General features: G+C 41.7%; 1 pseudogene; it reads left to right on the top strand.

Moving 5' to 3' along the window:
• The first annotated feature begins 2,608 nt into the window (after positions 1-2,608).
• On the top strand, positions 2,609-3,186 carry LOC101580090 (annotated as a pseudogene).
• The last annotated feature ends 14,606 nt before the right edge of the window (positions 3,187-17,792 follow it).

Genomic DNA, 17,792 nt, shown 5'->3' with positions numbered 1-17,792 from the left:
TATCTCATTAACATATATACATGTGACCCAAAGGGATCCAATGAACAATAAAAAAGCAACTCTCCCTTGGAAAATCTCATCTTGGAATTAGTCCTAGGATCTGGGGCCAAGAGCCAGCCAATGGCTTTATTATATATGCTCCATTACCAATCTTACGAAAAATATTTGGAATCTCTAAAGCTTTCCCAGATGGCCTGAGAAGTTTTTCTTTAAGCCACAGAAGCTTCAAGAATAACAAATCAATACTCCTTATGGGTTTGAAATTCATTCGTTTACAACCACATTTTCCACTCTGTTTATATCCACCAATTATAAAGTATGTTTGAAATAGTACCAGATAGCTGCAAAGAAGGTGAATCTGACTATAATATCTTAAGTGTAGGGCTTTGTATTTTTACCCTTGTGATTCTCTCAGACCTAACATACAAATAATACTGCAACTATAGCACAGGCTCAGGAAACACTTGTCAAAATAGATTGTCATATCCAATTTTTCCAAAAATCTATCACATACAAAATATTTTTCTACCAATTACCATACTATCATCATAGATCTAGCAGATTTCTTAAGCTAAGTCCATGAAACAAAAGTACATACTTCTCTCCAATGCAAAGGGGAAAAAAATGAAAAAAGAAAAACTTGGGCAAACATGGAAAATATGGATGCTTATAATCTCAAAACTAGAATCTTAATGGTTGTTGCTGTGAAGAGGAAAAGGCCTTCTCTTCACTTTCTTTCTTAAATTCTTCCCTTCTATCCCAAGACTAAGCTAATTGGCATAAGCATTCAACAGTCAAAGCCATGTCCTGGATAAAGGATCTCAAACTTTTGAGGATACATGGTGAACCCTTAGAACTATGTCTGAGAACACACAGGGGGGATCATCAAACAGAATCACCTTCTTTTTTTATTTTTTGTTTTTGAGACAGGGAACCAAGACATAGTTCAAACTGGCCTTGAACTCACAATGTGGCCAAGTCTGACCTTGAACTTGTGGCTACCCTCCTCCCTTAGCTTTGAGTGCTGGGATTATAAATTTGCACCACTATACCCACCTTGATTCACATTTTATAGATACAACTGATCTCAATGAGAGGTCATTATATCTAGTCATGAACTTTCAAACTAAAATATCCACTTTTTTTCCTAAGAGATAGTGTAAATTTTTTATTAGCTATGTTATATTTACTTTGGGTCATTTTAGCTGGTCACCTTATCTATATCTGGTACCCTAGGTCAAATAAGAAACTCATCAAACTCTTAGTAAAATGTCTTAGTTCCTTCAAAATCTCTAACGTGGGGCTCTACCTGTGCAAAGAAGATATTCCTACAAGTAGGAAGAACACAACAGGCAAAGCGATCAGAAATTCAACAATGGGAGAAAATACTGGTTGGGTTAAGAAAAATGGTTCATCAGTGGTCCAGGGCACCTCCAGTTTGAGTCATCAAAAGCTTCCAGTTAATTATCAGTGGAAGGGCCAATGAGACAATGAGACTAAGCACCTACTTAGGCAAGTACAGGGACCAGGGTTTGATCCTCGGCACCACTGTCCATGCCAGCCCACCCCTGGGCACACTGAACTGGCCACTGAGAGCAGGCATGGTGACACATACCTGTGATCCCAACACTGTGCAGGCTGAAGAAAGGAGGATCCCTATGAGCCAGAGCTGTGTTTTGAGACCCTATACATACATTAAATAATAATTATCAATGGACCAAACTCTGCCATACTGTGTCACTGTTGTGAACACAGGCTCAATCAGAAATCCTTGTTGTATTAGCATAGATTCCAAATCCTCAGGCTCTGAAACTTCTCTCTCCTTTCTTTAATTTTTGTCTTTTACACAATTAACCCCACCTATAGTGCTGAGTTTTTTCTCTTGTTCTTAACATGTAAACCCCTACCTAGGCTGTATACCAGTAATCACTATAATATTCACCTTGAAGTAGAATTGATTTGCCTAGAGATGCAGTATTAATATTTGATCAAATTCTTAAAGGATAGAAAAGCAAACACACCAAAAAGTACCAGAATCAAGGGACTTAGCAAGATGAAACAGAACTCCCTTTGGACAAAGAAATTTCCTCCGTGCAAGATATTTGGGCTACGCTCTCCTTATTAACACAATCCCAGGCATAATCAACACTTCCTCACTTAGCTCTTGTCCAGCCCTGTCTAGCACCACTGTCCTGAACCTATTGGCCAGGCCTGGAGCTTAAAGCAGCCCAGACAAGAGATAAATGGAACAAGAGGGAGCATGGGTCGTTCCTATCAATGCACAGGGATTTTCTGACAGAAATTTCTCCACCTGACCTTCATTCTCACCATGTACTCATGTTCTCAGGTGTGGACAGTCTGCCTGTGAGGGTAACTAGTGACACAAGCCAGAAAGACACAGAGCTTTTGCTGTGTACACATTAATCCTTCATACTACAACTTCCGTTTTCAGTGAGAAGCCTAAATCAGTTATCCTCAAAGGAGACTTCTTATTCCTAATAGCACCATCCTGGCATTTTTACTCTTTAATCCCAATGTGTAGTAGAGAATTGGCGCTTTTTCCGCCCGCTCCCCCCTCCCCCCGAGCGCCGCTCAGGCTGCACCGCTCGCTCTGAGCTCCGGGCTCCTGCTAAGCTTGCGTGGCCGCCACCTCCCTCAGCCACCATCATGATTATCTACCGGGACCTCATCAGCCACGATGAGATGTTCTCCGACATTTACAAGATCCGGGAGATCGAGGACGGGCTGTGCCTGGAGGTGGAGGGCAAGATGGCCAGTAGAACAGAGGGTGCCATTGACGACGCGCTCATTGGTGGCAGTGCCTCCGCTGAAGGCCCAGAGGGCGAAGGCACCGAAAGCACAGTAGTCACTGGTGTAGATATTGTAACGAACCATCACTTGCAGGAAACCAGCTTCACAAAAGAGGCCTATAAGAAATACATCAAAGATTATATGAAATCAATCAAAGGCAAACTTGAAGAACAAAGACCAGAAAGAGTAAAACCGTTTATGACGGGGGTTGCAGAGCAAATCAAGCACATCCTTGCTAATTTCAAAAACTATCAGTTCTTTATTGGTGCAAACATGAATCCAGATGGCATGGTTGCTCTCCTGGACTACCGTGAGGATGGTGTGACCCCATTTATGATTTTCTTTAAGGATGGTTTAGAAATGGAAAAATGTTAATGGATTTGATGGTAACCTTGGATCTATCACTTGTCATAACTGGCTGCTGCTTGTCATCTACACAACACCAGGATTTTAGACAAATGGGACTGATGTCATCTTGAACTCTTCGTTTATTTTGACCGTGATTTATTTGGAGTGGAGGCATTGTTTTTTAGGGAAAAAACACATCATGTAGGTTGTCTAAAAATAAAGTGCATTTAAACTCATTTGAGAGAATGCCTCTTAGTTTAATACATATCAAACTAAGTCCATTGGTAGTGTTCATGGAGAAGATAGAACCTGGTCAGAGACCACTGCTAAAAAGCATAAGACTGCCTGCAAATAACTTCTGCAGTGGAACTACTTCTGAGACTGGAATATAAAACAAGAATCAAAGTTTTAATTCTGAGTTGCAGAGAAGGGAAAGAGACTATGTTCATAGCAGTGCCAACATTTGAAGTGGAGCCTTACATATTTCATCACCTACAATGGAAGTAGTTAACCCTGGAAGAGATTACCAAAAGAATAAAAAGACTTAACTCAGTTGGAAAAAAAAAAAAAAAAAAAAAAAAAAAAGAGAATTGGCACTAGTGGGAAAATAAGCTCTCTGCTTCTCTACCAGTTGGGCCTCTGTGGATCCTAACTGTGCAATTCTGTCTGATATCCTAAATGCATATTGAGAAAAACGGTAAGCTTACAATGAAGGAGGGTTCATCTCCCAGGATGGTCAGTGTTAAGAGTATGGGGCCGCAGTCCCTGGGATGTGGTGAAAAACGTTCTATGTTTCCTAACTTGAAGCACCATGTACAGGAACTACGCTTTTCATCCTTCGGAAGACCTCTAGGAAAGAAGAAATAAAGAAGCAAAGGTTAAAAAAATTTCCCCATGATGACAGTCACGGTTTTCATTAATATCCTAAGTGGTTATTTTTAATGGTACATTTAACTAAGGCTAACTTATTCATGGGAAGAGAATATGGCCATTCAGATCAGCATCTGTTGAACAAACTGAGGCTCTGCATTCTGTGATGCGTGATTATAACACCAAGAATATTACATGCTAACAGAAGTCTCATTAGCATTAATTGCCACATTTAGTCCCTCTTAAAATCTCCTGTATCTATAGCATTTGCTAAATACATTATCCTCTTTGCAAAAAAATAAAATACTCTAAAGTATAGTCCTGTCCGTATCATAGGAATTAATTCAAAATGAGCAAGTGTGTATAATAACGAGAACTAAATAACGTGATGCTCATGACCTGGATGTGAAAGCACCATTGGCTGATATGATGTGAGATTTAGCTTGAAAAAGAAGGTGGCATGAAAATGTGTGGCAAACAGGGACATAAGATTGCTTTACAAGAGCCTGCCAGATAGCTCAGCAGATCAAAGCGCCTGCTTAGGCAGAGTGCATCAGATGGGGTTCCATCCCCCAAGTGCTGTGCCGGCCCTGCCCCCTGGGGGAGCTGAGGCAATGATTGCCACGGGGCATGGTGGTACACGTCTGTAATCCCAGGGCTTGAGAAGCTGACAACAGGAGAATCACTACAAGTCTGATCTACGTAGTAAGACCCTGTCAACCCTGTCCAAAAAAAAAAAGATTCATTTACACTTGTGACCAAGTAACTTAATAGGACTGATGGAAAAAGACTAGAGCGGTATGACTACCCAAAGCCCAATCACTGTGCTGTTCTACCATTTGTTAGTTCATTCTCAAATCCTCTCAGGAGATCACTGGGGCCAGGTCCTGTACTAATCTACCTACTGCCCAAGGACAAGATCCTGTTCTCCTGAAGCTCATGTCTGCCTAGGAAGACACACATTTGACTGGGACACATAAGTCAGTTCTTTAAAGATTCAAATGAAGTAGTTTGATGATCTTTTCATACGCCATTTGGGTCTAGGTAGAACCAGGTGAGCAGTGAACACTGTGTGGAAAAGACAGATCCCTTGTACAAATTATTTTCCCTAATTCTCATATTAACCCTGTTAGGTCATTTATATTACTAGTCCTATTTTATATAAGGAGTAACTAAAAGAAAATGAGAGACAAGAAAAAAAGAAAAAGAGTTAACTAAATTTTTCAAAATTAAATGGTGACCCAAAAGAACTGATAAGGTTTACATGCGTTCCCCCAAAACTTCCTTTCCAATCCAACAATGTTGGGAAGTGGAGCCTAATCAGATGTAATTAGGCCATGAGGGCGGGGCATGGGTCTGTGCTGTTACAAATCAGCTCATTATGAAGAGGATGATGGTACACGAAGGCCCTTGACAGATGCCAGTCCCTCAACCTTGGGCTTCCCAGCCTTGACAGCCGTGAGCCACAAAATTCCTATCATTCTGCTGCAATGACAGGAAGTGGTCTGTGCCTAGAAGTGAATGAACTAGAATTCAGACTGAGATCTGCGTACCTCTACAGATCCGCTCTTCACCACAGCCTGGCCTCTTATTGCAAAGTTGCCAGTCAGAAGGTTAATTATTAAAATACTCCACACTGAAGCAGCACATAGATTTTTTTTTTTTGCGTGTGTGTGTGTGTGTGTGTGTGTGTGTGTGTGTGTTACTGAGGATTGAACTCAGGGCCCCGCGCTCGCCAGGCAAGTAAGCACTGAGCTATCTCCCTGGCCCCTAGCACATAGAATTTTACAGAATTTCTTTCACTGATTACCTTAAGTACATGGACCCTAAAAATTGTCTGCCTTGAGGATGACTTAGGGAGTACCAACAGAGCATGTTGCACATAAAAATAAACCTATCTTAGAAAATTAAGTCCTACTTGAGATTACACTGCCAGCTGAGAAATGGAATCCCAGGCCCCTAGACCTTCTGCATCTGATGTGAGTGTTGCTTCCTTTGAAGATGTCTCTGTTCCTGTGGAACTTGGAAAGAGAACTTTTGGTAGCAGAACTGGGTCCTCTTTAATTTATGTGACAAGTCCCTGCCCTATGTACTTCAAAATCTAAGTGATCATACTTGGGAATGTGGCATTTCAAGAGGGAGCTAAGATTAAGTGCGTCACAAAGGTGAACTATAGTCCAGTATGACTAAAATCTTTATAAGAAGGGAAGAGACCAGGGCCGTGAGCCCGTGGAGGAGCACAGCCTGAAGACAGCCATATGCAACCCAAGAAGAGAGGCCTTGGGGAAAGCTGACCTTGCCAACATCTTAGTTTCTGGCCCTCAGCTCAAGAAGTGTGAGAAATATAGTTTTGTATTGTAGGCCTCCAAGAATGTTCGTTATAGGAGCCTTGAGAAACTAATACAAACAGCAATTTAGAGATCTGTGTGAGGTATTCCTGAACGTTCTTTGCATGCATATAATGACAGGTCTCTGAATCTAAAGTCAAATCACTGAAAACTAAGGTAAGAAATATGGTAGATATGTGTATGAATGAGGAAAGTATATCCTGTGAAATTTTATTCATTTCTATACACATATAAATATATACACTACTGCTGGAAAATATAGTTAGGGAGGTTCCCACCTCCCGCGCATATGGATGTAGGACTCACTGCGTCCGTGTGGTTTCTGTGGCAAGCTCTCTTTGCCGCATCACAGCTGAGCTGGCCCTGGACAGTGCTGTGTGACCACTACCCTGGGAAATTCTTGACCACACTCCCAGTGAAGCCCAAAGCAGACTACGGGTCCCCTGACTGGATACCCTCAGCAAATGCGCAAATAATTTCAAGTAGAAATACATAGCATAAAAAATAGATTAAAAGGAAATAGAGAAGGTAAAATGCAAATGTTTACATAAATGTTAAGGTAAGTAAACAATTATTTTATTTGGAGGCAATGATGGGGTCAAAGCCAGGACCTTACAAATATCTAGGCAAACACGCATCATTGAACCCTACCTTTACCCTGTAAGCAGTTATTTAGCAAGCAGCACTTGCCTGGTGAGCACCTGTGGGAGCATCCATTGTTTGTTGTCCATCCAGGGAGCATTTTCTAAGCACACAAGGCATGTCCATATATGGGTTAGCCTCTGAACTTATTGCAGAGGAATAATTCAACTCCTCTTCTATGATGACAAGCATGCTACAGAAAGGTTTCATATGTTGAGGTACCAAGGTAACTTTTTTATCTTTCTCTTGCTCATCTGCATCAACATCCATTGACCAAAATGAAAAAAGACATGGTTTATTTCCAAAATGAGTTTCTATCTTTAAGTATCCTTGGCATATCACAGAATGGGGATCAAACTCCAAGGAGGGCCACTCCTAGGAGAGTTCCCTCCGGATGAAGAAAATAATGCTAACCCAGGGAGCTCCCACCCCCGTGCAGTCTTACATGGAGGCAAACACTGTTCAATATGGCAAAATATGCTGTATTGGCCACAACATTTCCATGAAACCATTTGTTGTGGGAAATGAGTTTGGGCAGTACTGCCCACGCCCATATGCAATGATTTATCTCCTGCCAAAACAGTTTTTATAGTCTTGCCCAGGCTTTCTAAATGTGACTCCCCACCCCCCCCCCCAAAGAAAAAGAAAGAAAAAGAAAAAAAGAAAGCTGGAACAGGCCTGGGTAATGTTGGCAAAATAGTAACGAAGGCTGGAGTACAGAAAATTCCTTTCAACCTTTTTACAGCTCAGAGGTAGCAAAAGCTAACACAGACTGAAAAATCGTTTTCTTTTATTCTTTTAGAGAAAATGAAAGAGATTAGGTCAGGAGTTGCAGACGTGATCCAAAAGAACTAATTTTTTGCGGCTCTCTGCTGCTGTGGAAGCTTTGTTTTGCCTGTTTGTTGACGGGTAGGTGGCAGAAGCCTTCGCGAGACAGTGTTTGTGACACGCATTTGGATTCTGAGCAGCTACCGGTCTATTTCCCAAAGGACCAGAGCGCCCGAAGAGGTCGGTGCGGAGAGCCGGGTGGGGAAGCGCGAATCGGAATAACAAAGCGGGCGCGACTGCTGACAGCGAGGCGGGAGCGGGGAGCCCGTGCACGGAGGCTGCTGTCAGGCGCCAGCGGATGACATAATTGTTTCTGCCTCTAATGATCTCGGTGATGTGGCAGACAAGAGAATATTAAGACAGAAAAATGGAAACTCATTTCTAGCAGCTGCCAAACAAAATGGAATGTAAAATAGGAGAGAGGTGTATTGAAACGTTCACAAGGTTCACTTCACCAGAATGAAACTTTCCCTCTCGCGGACCTCAGATCCTCCCCGCGATGCGCGCACGAGCCCCGCCCTTCTCCCCTCAAACTGTTGCTCCCCGCTTTCTTCCCGCACCCTCGCTGTCTGCCTAGTCCCTCATCACTCATCACTGTCACTTTCCAGCCTTGCTTTGTAATCCTCTTCAGTTTTGCTATTCCTTACCCCCCCCCCATTATCCTGTCACCACAAACAACATTCTTTTGTGGTGTGCTACCCACCTTTCTCTGTCTCCCCACAGCCTCCTATACACAACGCACCGCACACACGCACACACACCACCATCACCACCCACGCGCGCGCGGGCACGCACACGATTTTCTCATTCATTCATTCATTCATTCATTCATTCATTCATTCATTCATTACTAATAAACCCGGGAACCACATCTCCTAATCCCAAGGGTTGAATGGAACTGTAAAATGCTCCCTTTAAAGAAAGCACCCGGTGACACCCGGTTGCGGTCAGCCCCAGCACAGGCGCCTGCAGTGCTGGCGCCGGCCCCGAGGGGGCAGCGGCGCGCCGGAGTTCAGCGCGGGAAGGCGGAGGCGGAGGCGGCGGCGGTAGCTGCTCCTGCCGGCATCGCCTTAACCGCGGTTGACAGCTGCGACCGGGCAGCGGGTGGGCACCGCGAATGAGCAGCGGGGTCTTCCCAGTGTGGGAGCGGAGAATCCCGCCTCAGGCTAGCGCAGATGGAGCTTTTCCAGAGGGAAAGGGTGACTCGCGAGCCCGGGAAGCCGCTGCCCCGCGCCCCGTGCGCTCTCCCGCCTGCCGCGTAAAGGAGACGCCGGTGGCCGGGTGACCGAGTCGGGAGAGATCTAATGGCGGCGTCTTCGGACACCGGGAGGAGAGGCAGTGAGCGTCCACCGCAGAGGTTTGGTGAGGTCGCTGCTGGGCGGGTGCTGCTGTCTGCAGCGACCCGCTGTGTCGGACAGCAGGGGGCGGTGTGGCTCCTGTCTGCAGCCTCGTCCGAGCTGGGACTGCAGCTTGGGAAAGTGCTGTCGTGTTTCCAGGACACGCACACCACACACACACACACACACACACACACGCACACGCACACACACACACACACACACACACACACACACACAGAGCTGGATTCCCGCTACAAAGCAGAACAGAGCTGGGTGAGAACCGGGTAATACAAAGAGGAACAGCGTTCCTGGAGAGCTGTGTGGCACTGTGCACTGCTTTCGTAGCACGGCCTGTACAGTACTTAGCAGTAATTAAAAGCAGCATAGGAAAATAACGTGAATGGTGAAGTTAGCTGTATCTTACTACCTTAGCTTCGGGTTGAGACAATGCAGGGACTTTTTTCCCCTTTTAAGAAAGTAGCTAGGCCTATTCTCCCTAACTCCAGAGGAGCAAAGATTCTTATTTATTCATTTACTTTATTTATTAGGTTTAGAAAAGCTAGAATTATTCAACTCTTTGGCAGAATTCAGCCTCTGAACTGTCTCTCCCAGAGCATGTTTGAAATGCCGTTTCCTACTGCTGTCCCACTGATTGGTTCTCTTGGTGCAGAAGACCTGGACCAAAGCAGCAGCTTCGGTAGCAGGTTTGAGGCGCTGCTAGTACATCGAGAAGGGGCAGTTAGCCTCAGTACACACCCTGCTCTATTGCATTTTACCCAGCTTTTCCTCCTGCCTGGCTTGTTAGGCATTTGAGCATGAAAACCCTGTTCTCCTGGAGACCCTGGGACAGGGAACTGAGCCTACAGAAAAGAAGGCTCCTGGGGCTGGAGGGGAAGATGGCGGTTGCTTTGGGGGAAAAAGTGAGCAAAGAACGGGAGAGAATGGTCTGAAAAGAGGGCATCATTAGTAGGTTTGTGCTTTATTCCACAAGAGTCTCCCAGGGTGACTAAGACTTAGAAGAAAGGAGTGCTGTGTTACCTGGGCCCAGACATGGGGCTGAGGAGTGGGCCCACGGACTGGGGGACGACAGAAGGAGCAGCCCGGTTACCAGCTGGACTGCCTGTCCTGGAGTTGCCTATGGGAGCTTGGTCAGGAGGCCAACAGGGATTGTTTACCAAGGAAACTCTTTGGAGATGGCTTCAAACTCCTAGGATTCGCACATGATGACTCCGAAGAAAATGTTGGGGACTCAAAAAGTGGATTACCTGACAATCCTGTTGTGTGAAAACCAAAGCATCATTCTGCTGGACTTAGACAAATAAAGTGATACTTTCACCAACCAACATTTAGCTGTAACATTTCACTAGGACAACTGGTGAAACTTGAGTAGTATCTGAAATAAGAAGGAAACCGTGTCCCAGTGTAAATTCTTCATTTTGACGGTTATCATATGGTTATGTGCAACCAACTTTCCCTCAGAAATACACATAAGAGATGAAGTTATGAGGCATTGTGCTAGAAATTTATTCTGAAATAGCTCAGGGGTAGCAGGGTCTTTATATAAAACTCCAAAATCCTTTGAAATTTAGAATGATCAAGAAAGAGGGACGTACTCAAAACTATTATAGAGCTTGACCTTTGGAGGAGAAAACACATAAATGTGACTGAAATCACATAGGTCTTTAAATGGGAATTATGAAGAAGAGATTTTACTAGAATCCTACAGGGTACACAGAATAGCACCTTCATATTCTTAAAAAAATGCGAACTACTTGTTCCTGTTTCTCTGGGAAGAGTAGCACATACAGAAAAGCCTGCCACCAGCAGTGTTGCTGGAGGAATAATATCCTGGTGAGAACCACACATTTCACTCTGGCCATCGCTGTAATCTTTCACCACCACCTCCCCTCCTTCCTGACTTCTCCATCTCTGATACAGACCTACCATCCAAGTCAAGATTCAAAGTTAGTTTTGGCCTTCTCCTCTTAATCTCATCAGCTAACTTCATCAACTCTATCCCCAAAATAGATTGTGACTATTTAAATGCGACTGCTGTCACCATCACACAATCCTAATCTGCTTTCTAACTGTTTTCCTATTTCCATTTTCCTTCTTTTAATGTATTCTTCAAGTAACATCTGGAACGCTACTAAAAAAGATGAATCACATTGTGAATTAAGAAACCTAGATGGCATCCTACATGACAGGGAACTTTCTATAGGCAAGGGGCCTGGAAATGTGGGTCCAAGAGTTTCTATTTTATAAAGAAGGAGCTGTACTCATATGTCTGGCTTTCCAATCCCAATATATCACCAGGATTCTGGGCAGTAGCACCATCATGAAACTAAATAAATAACTTCAGGAGAGAAACCTTGATATTATCAAGAACTTGTCTCTCTCTGATTGTTCTCTCCACTGACTGCGGTTTCTACTAAACTCCGCTCACACTGTTTATTCTCAGTCACACAGGCTTGCTCCCACCTTGGTGTTTGTGCTTGCTGCTCTGGAGCTCTTGGCACTGCTGGGCCCTTCTCATCATTAAGGATGAAGGTGAAGTATGACTTCTGTGGGAGGCCTCCCCAGGACACAGCACGATGACATCCTTAGCATGTCATCTTCATTTTGTTGCTTTCATTTAGGATTATGAAAAAAACTCATGGATTTGCTTACTTATTTATGGTTTTCTTCTCAGCAAGACAGACAGTAAGGATATTTTGTGATTATAACTATGTCCAAGGCATGTAATAGTGCCTGGAATATAGTAAATGTTCAAAGAATATATACTAGATGAATATATATATATTACATATATCCATTATATATTATGTATGTTATAATATATACATACATTATATATTATATATAATATATACACACATTATATATTATGTATGTTATATTATATAATATATATTATTATATATTGCATTTTATATATATAACATATATTATGTAATATATATTCATCTAGGACATTATGGAGCTGAAAACTCACTCAAGCTTACTCAAATCTGGGGTAATTTATATATCTTCAGAGCTGCATGCAGATCTAGTTTACTAGCATATGTAATAAACCCGTGTGAGCTAAAAGAGGAAAGATGACACAATAGAAAGTGCGTGGGCTTTGAATCAGTCTCAGGCTCAAAGTCCAGCTCTGACACTTCCATTCAGCTTGCCCTTATGTAGGTGAAAAAGCTGAGGTTAGTAGAGTTGCAACTGTCTGTGTAATGGGGACAACGATCCCACTCTATGTGACCCTTTGAAGCAGAAAGTGTACAGTCCTCCTGGAAGTCTCAGTGCCTTTCCTTTCCCAGCTGTGGCGCTCTGTGTAAACAGCTCTCAGCCATCTCTAACCCCTCTGTGATCTCCAGCCTTGCAGTTCAGCAATCACGGGCCTTCTAGGGCACGAGAAATTGTGGAACCTGTGGAGCATCTGTGTGACAAACCTACAGGGCCAGCCACACATACAACTGAACTGAGTGACCACAACAAACAGACACTGTATTTCTGGTTTCTGGTACAGGATTTTACTGTTTTAACAGGAATTCCTAGGAACTCTGCAAAGTAATGTGCGCCGATATTCAGAAGTCGGTTCTCACCCTGTGGTGATCATAGACTTCTTATGCCATACTTTCTAATTCAAAATTAAATACATAAATAAATTACCACAGTCCAATCTGTCTCCTGGTGTTCCATACTAAATGAATATTTAAATGAAGAGTGAGTGGTTTGAAAGTACTGTGTGCTGAATAATGTAATGTGCTATGGGACCAGGCCCTTATGAGGAAGTTAGAATTGGCTCCAGACCAAATGGGGAAAGTTAAGCTTTCTGTAGAAAAAAATTATAATGATCATTCAGTGAGATATTACTACTAGTGATCCCTAAACTTCTGATGGAACAAATTTGAGAAACAAGATGGTTTAAGCATGTGTTTTCAAACACATATACTGATTCAACAAGAATGGGGTTATATTTCTGTGTTAACTAATTGTATATGATTAAAAACATGTATAATAAGTCTTTATTTATTTATTTATTTATATTTAGTACAGAGTCTGCAGGGTCTCACTATACCGATTGGACTCGTAGTGATCCTCCTGTTTTTAGCCTCCCAAGCACTGGGATTACAGGTGTGTGCCACTATGCCCAGTCTCAGTCCCTATCATTGAGGTGGGGCTGGTGTCAGGGATTGAACCTAGTCCTTGTGCCTGCCTAAGCAGGCACTTTAGTCCACTGAGCTATCTGGCTGGCCCATGCCCTTTAAAAAAACATTTTATTTATGTATTTATTTGGTATAGGGTCTTGCTATGCAGTTGAGACTTGTAGGGATCCTCCTGTCTCAGCCTCTCCAGCACTGGGATTACAAGCGTGCACCACCATGCTCAGACTTGGTGGCCAGCTCAGTGCCTGGAGGTGGCATGGCATGTGGTGCTGGGGATTGATTTTAAAATATATGAATTGAAATTATATTTTCTTTTGTATCCTATTGGATGAGCTTGCAACACACTCCTGTATAGCCCACTGATTATATTATATATTTATTTATTTTTGAGTGCTCTAGCAGGTAGGAAGGCTAAGCCTAAATGTTCATTTACACAAATACACTGTCTCATGTTTAGGCAGGACCATGGAGAAGGGGTTAGAAAGGCAAAGTGAAGTTGTGGCTTTCTCTCCACTCTCATCCCATCACATGCCCCAGTTGTCACAGGGAGATAATATCAAAGGTAGACAAGAGGGGAGGGCTACACACACACACACACACACACACACACACACACACTTGCATACCTCCCCAGAAGTAAAACATTGTCTCTTTATGTAAGTAGGCAGTAAATAGGGGGCTCCATTTGGAAACTGAGCTAAGAACTGACTGAGCTATAGTTCAAAATTGCATGAACTAGAACTGTGGATAGGCCTATGCTCTTGGGATTACATGAAGATACAGAGTGTGGATTGTGGTTTCCACCAGTCCCACCTAACAACATGAATGAGAAGTGTAGATTCCATGAAGGTGGATGGGAAATCTGAGGAAGGGGGAGAGGAAGGGTAGGGATCAGGGAAGGGAACAAGAATGATCAAGATGCAGTATGTATGTGTACTGATTTCTCAAGATGAACATAATTGTGTTTTGTAAACTTATACTACTAATAAAAACACTAAAAATCAGTGTGGGGTAATTTGACAAAAACTCTGTGGACTAATTTTGACTAAAGAGAGGACAATAAGTATCAGACAAATTCTTCTTTCTTCCTTCTTCCAAGAGACTACTCTCTCTATTTTTTTGGTCTAATCCAACTTACCTGTGAGATAATTTACTTTATACCCCAAACAAGATAAGTATCCTGTACCCCCAAACAACAGACACGCTTAATAACCTACCATATTTGGAGTAACAATCTGTTCACATTTAGAATCTCCCCTTACTTATTGCCCTTATGCAAACGTGTCAACCTGAGATTATGCCAAATGTTCCCGTACCTTCAATCTCACTCTTTAAACCAAAAAGCATCATATTCAACACCTATCTCTGCAGTCCTCAACTGCTTCCAGTGCACTAAAAGAAGATCTGGGTCAACTTCTTTTCCTGGGATTTAAGATTGGACGACTCAAAGTACTTTTGCTAATGTTTGTTTCCTGATTTAACAAGTACATTATGATTATGCAAGGTGCTAATGACAGTGCAAGCCAAGTAAAGGAATATGGAAGAAGTTTTGCTTTTTGTTTTTTAAAAACACATTCCCCTTTAGCCAGTTGAACTGTATCTAATCTGAGTTTTCTTCTTCTTATTTGTACATCTTTGGACAAATTATGTTTCTGGCACTCAGTTTTTCATCGTTAAGACAGAGGAAATTATATTTATTTCAATGATTATTTATGAAGATGAAAGGAGTTAAAATATTCTAATGCTTGTCATGGTTTAAATATGCAGTGTCTTCCAAAGACCTAAGTATTGAAGACTTGATTCTCAGGGCAACAAGATAAGACTTGAAGTCTTGAGAGATAATTTAAAACTGAGGCAATCACTAGGAATTTACAGGTGAAAACTGAAGCTGGAAAGTAAAAAAACAGGATAAGGAACGTTAGCTTGAAAACTGGAAGCTGAAGAGCTGCACATTTCTGACAAAGATCAAATCATCCTCTTAACAATGAAAAGGAAGAATAAATAAGGAATGAGCTTCAGTTTAAGGAACGAAGCTTCAACAGACGGGATCCTGGTTGGGCGAAGAGAGTCATACTGGCCTAGTAACAAAGGCACAGAACCAGTTTTATGGGGTGGTGTGCTGTGTTGGCATCAGAGTGTTGGTCATTGTCTCAGTCTTGGATTTACAGAGTTGAGGGAATACTATGACTTGACAGCATGGGCAGCTTCCGTTCCCAACTGTTCCCAGTGGGGAGGTGACTGCATCCTGGGGTGGCCTCTGAGGCTTTTTTTTTTCATGCAGTGTGACTCGATTACTAGTTTAAGACAACAACTGACAGGCCAAAAGAATTACTCTAGAGGATCTGAAGATGAACATTATATAAGCCAGTAATTGGATTTTAGTAAAAATCCTGAAATTAATTTCATTCCTTTTATCTTGATGACCTCAGTCTCAAAAGGGAATAAGATAGGTTAGGCCAATTTAAGGTGACTAAGCCTTATATTAAAAGTTCTAAAGTGATTGATATGCCTATATGAAGAGTTGATCAGGGATATGACCACAAAATTAAAGACAAAGGTGTCAGTCTTCATCTTGCTTTTCATTACTCATTAGGTGTCTATAAGTCTAAGCTCTACATCTTTGTTACAATCGAATCATTAAAATACTGACCATATCAAGGGACAGCTGAATGGACTTATTAGGAAGTAAAGCTCAGCTGTAGGAATTAAGTCATTGGGGGTGTGATGTCTCTAGTCACCCTGTTCTCTGGTTCCTCACCTTTCACCTGACTACCATGAGGTGAAGGAGCTCAGCTCCACCATGCTATCTGTCTGGGTGTCAACTTACCAAAGACAGAATCCTCTGGAACCATGATCCCCAATAACCCTTTTCTCCTTTAAGCTGTGTACATCAGGCATCTTGCTTCAGTGGCAAAAAGCTAACTAACATGGAATCTGAAAGAAAGTGCCTGACACTTAATCACTACCTGGTCCAATTTTTTTTTGTTTGTTTTGTTTTTCTATTTAGGACAGGATCTACAGGGTCTATAGAGTCTCACTATATATATCAGACTGGTAGTGATTCTCCTGTTTTCAGCCTCCCAAGTGCTGGGATTACAGGCATGTGCCACCACACTGTCTCAGTTGCTGGCATGGCGTGCCAGGGATGGAACCCCGGCCACTGCACTTTGCCTAAGCAGGCACTTTAGTCTGCTGAGCTATCAGGCCGGTCCTGGTCCAATTATTGAAATACAGGATGACCAAAATGTTTTTTTCATAATTTTTATAAGATAATATAACAAATATGCAAATGGAAATTTTATTAAATGTATTCAATAATTTTCTGGGTATAGTGTATCTTAAGCATTCAATAAAAAAATGCAACATTATAATCTGGGTTCTAACATTCGGACTTTTTCCAAATTCCATTAGTATTATTGTCTTTTTTAAAGACATACTTTATACTTTGTGATAGCCTTACCTTTTTTCTGTGGATGGTTTAATTTCAATCAAATTGAAACCCATTAAACATTATGGTGAAGATGTTAATGATGGATGTCCTGGTTGGTGTTTCACTATCCCATATTTTTCAATTACTTGGTCTATTAAACCTAATCTAAATTGTTAATGACTTTTTGAATTTTCTTGTTTTGAATAAATAACAAAGGAGTTCCATATTGTTTGGCCCAGAGGTGCATAAATATTTTATAGTAACATATTTTCATCACTTTTTGATTATTGGATAGCTTGCTGGATGTTGGTAAACTCTATCAACCCACACATAGCATTATTATAATCATTACCACTATTAGTTTTATTTTTTTCTTTCAACTTCTATTATTTCTGTATTAGGAGTATATGATAATAAAGATATGGTTGTCTTTCCATTTCATAACACAGAGTTTTCCTCTCTGACATGTTAAAATTTACCCTTTGTTAATTTTTTTATTTTTTTCAGGTCTTTTTGCATTTCCTTCCTATTCTGTCTCAGGGTCCCAAATGTGTCTGTTTTGTATCATAAAATAATATTATGTTATGAAGTATAGAAATTATATCCAGAACATGGGACCAGCAACCATGTACACCTCAGGACTAGCAACCAGCCCAGGCAGAATCCAGGATTTAACAACAAACCATTTTCTCTCAATTTAATCTTCCTTTCTTCTTTTTTCTTTCTTTTTTTCTTTCTTTCTTTCTTTCTTTCTTTCTTTCTTTCTTTCTTTCTTTCTTTCTTTCTTTCTACTAAATGGCTGGAGAGGATTCCAGGTACTAAAAACTATTACCATTCCCTAAACCCAAACCAAGTTCAGATAATCCCTTGATAATCCTCCTTCATTTTTTCTTTTCTACTCCTTTTGCTAGTTTACCAAACCTTCCATGGCCATCCTTTGTCCATATTTCATCCTCCAGCCTTGCCTCTACTCTCTTCTCAGTTATCTTACTTTTTTTTTTTTTTTTTGAAG

Source organism: Octodon degus, unplaced genomic scaffold (assembly GCF_000260255.1).
Source record: "Octodon degus isolate 3935 unplaced genomic scaffold, OctDeg1.0 scaffold00053, whole genome shotgun sequence".
Taxonomy (NCBI): domain Eukaryota; kingdom Metazoa; phylum Chordata; class Mammalia; order Rodentia; family Octodontidae; genus Octodon; species Octodon degus.
Note: the sequence above shows the minus strand (reverse complement) of the source record. Positions and strands in the feature narration are given on the sequence as shown.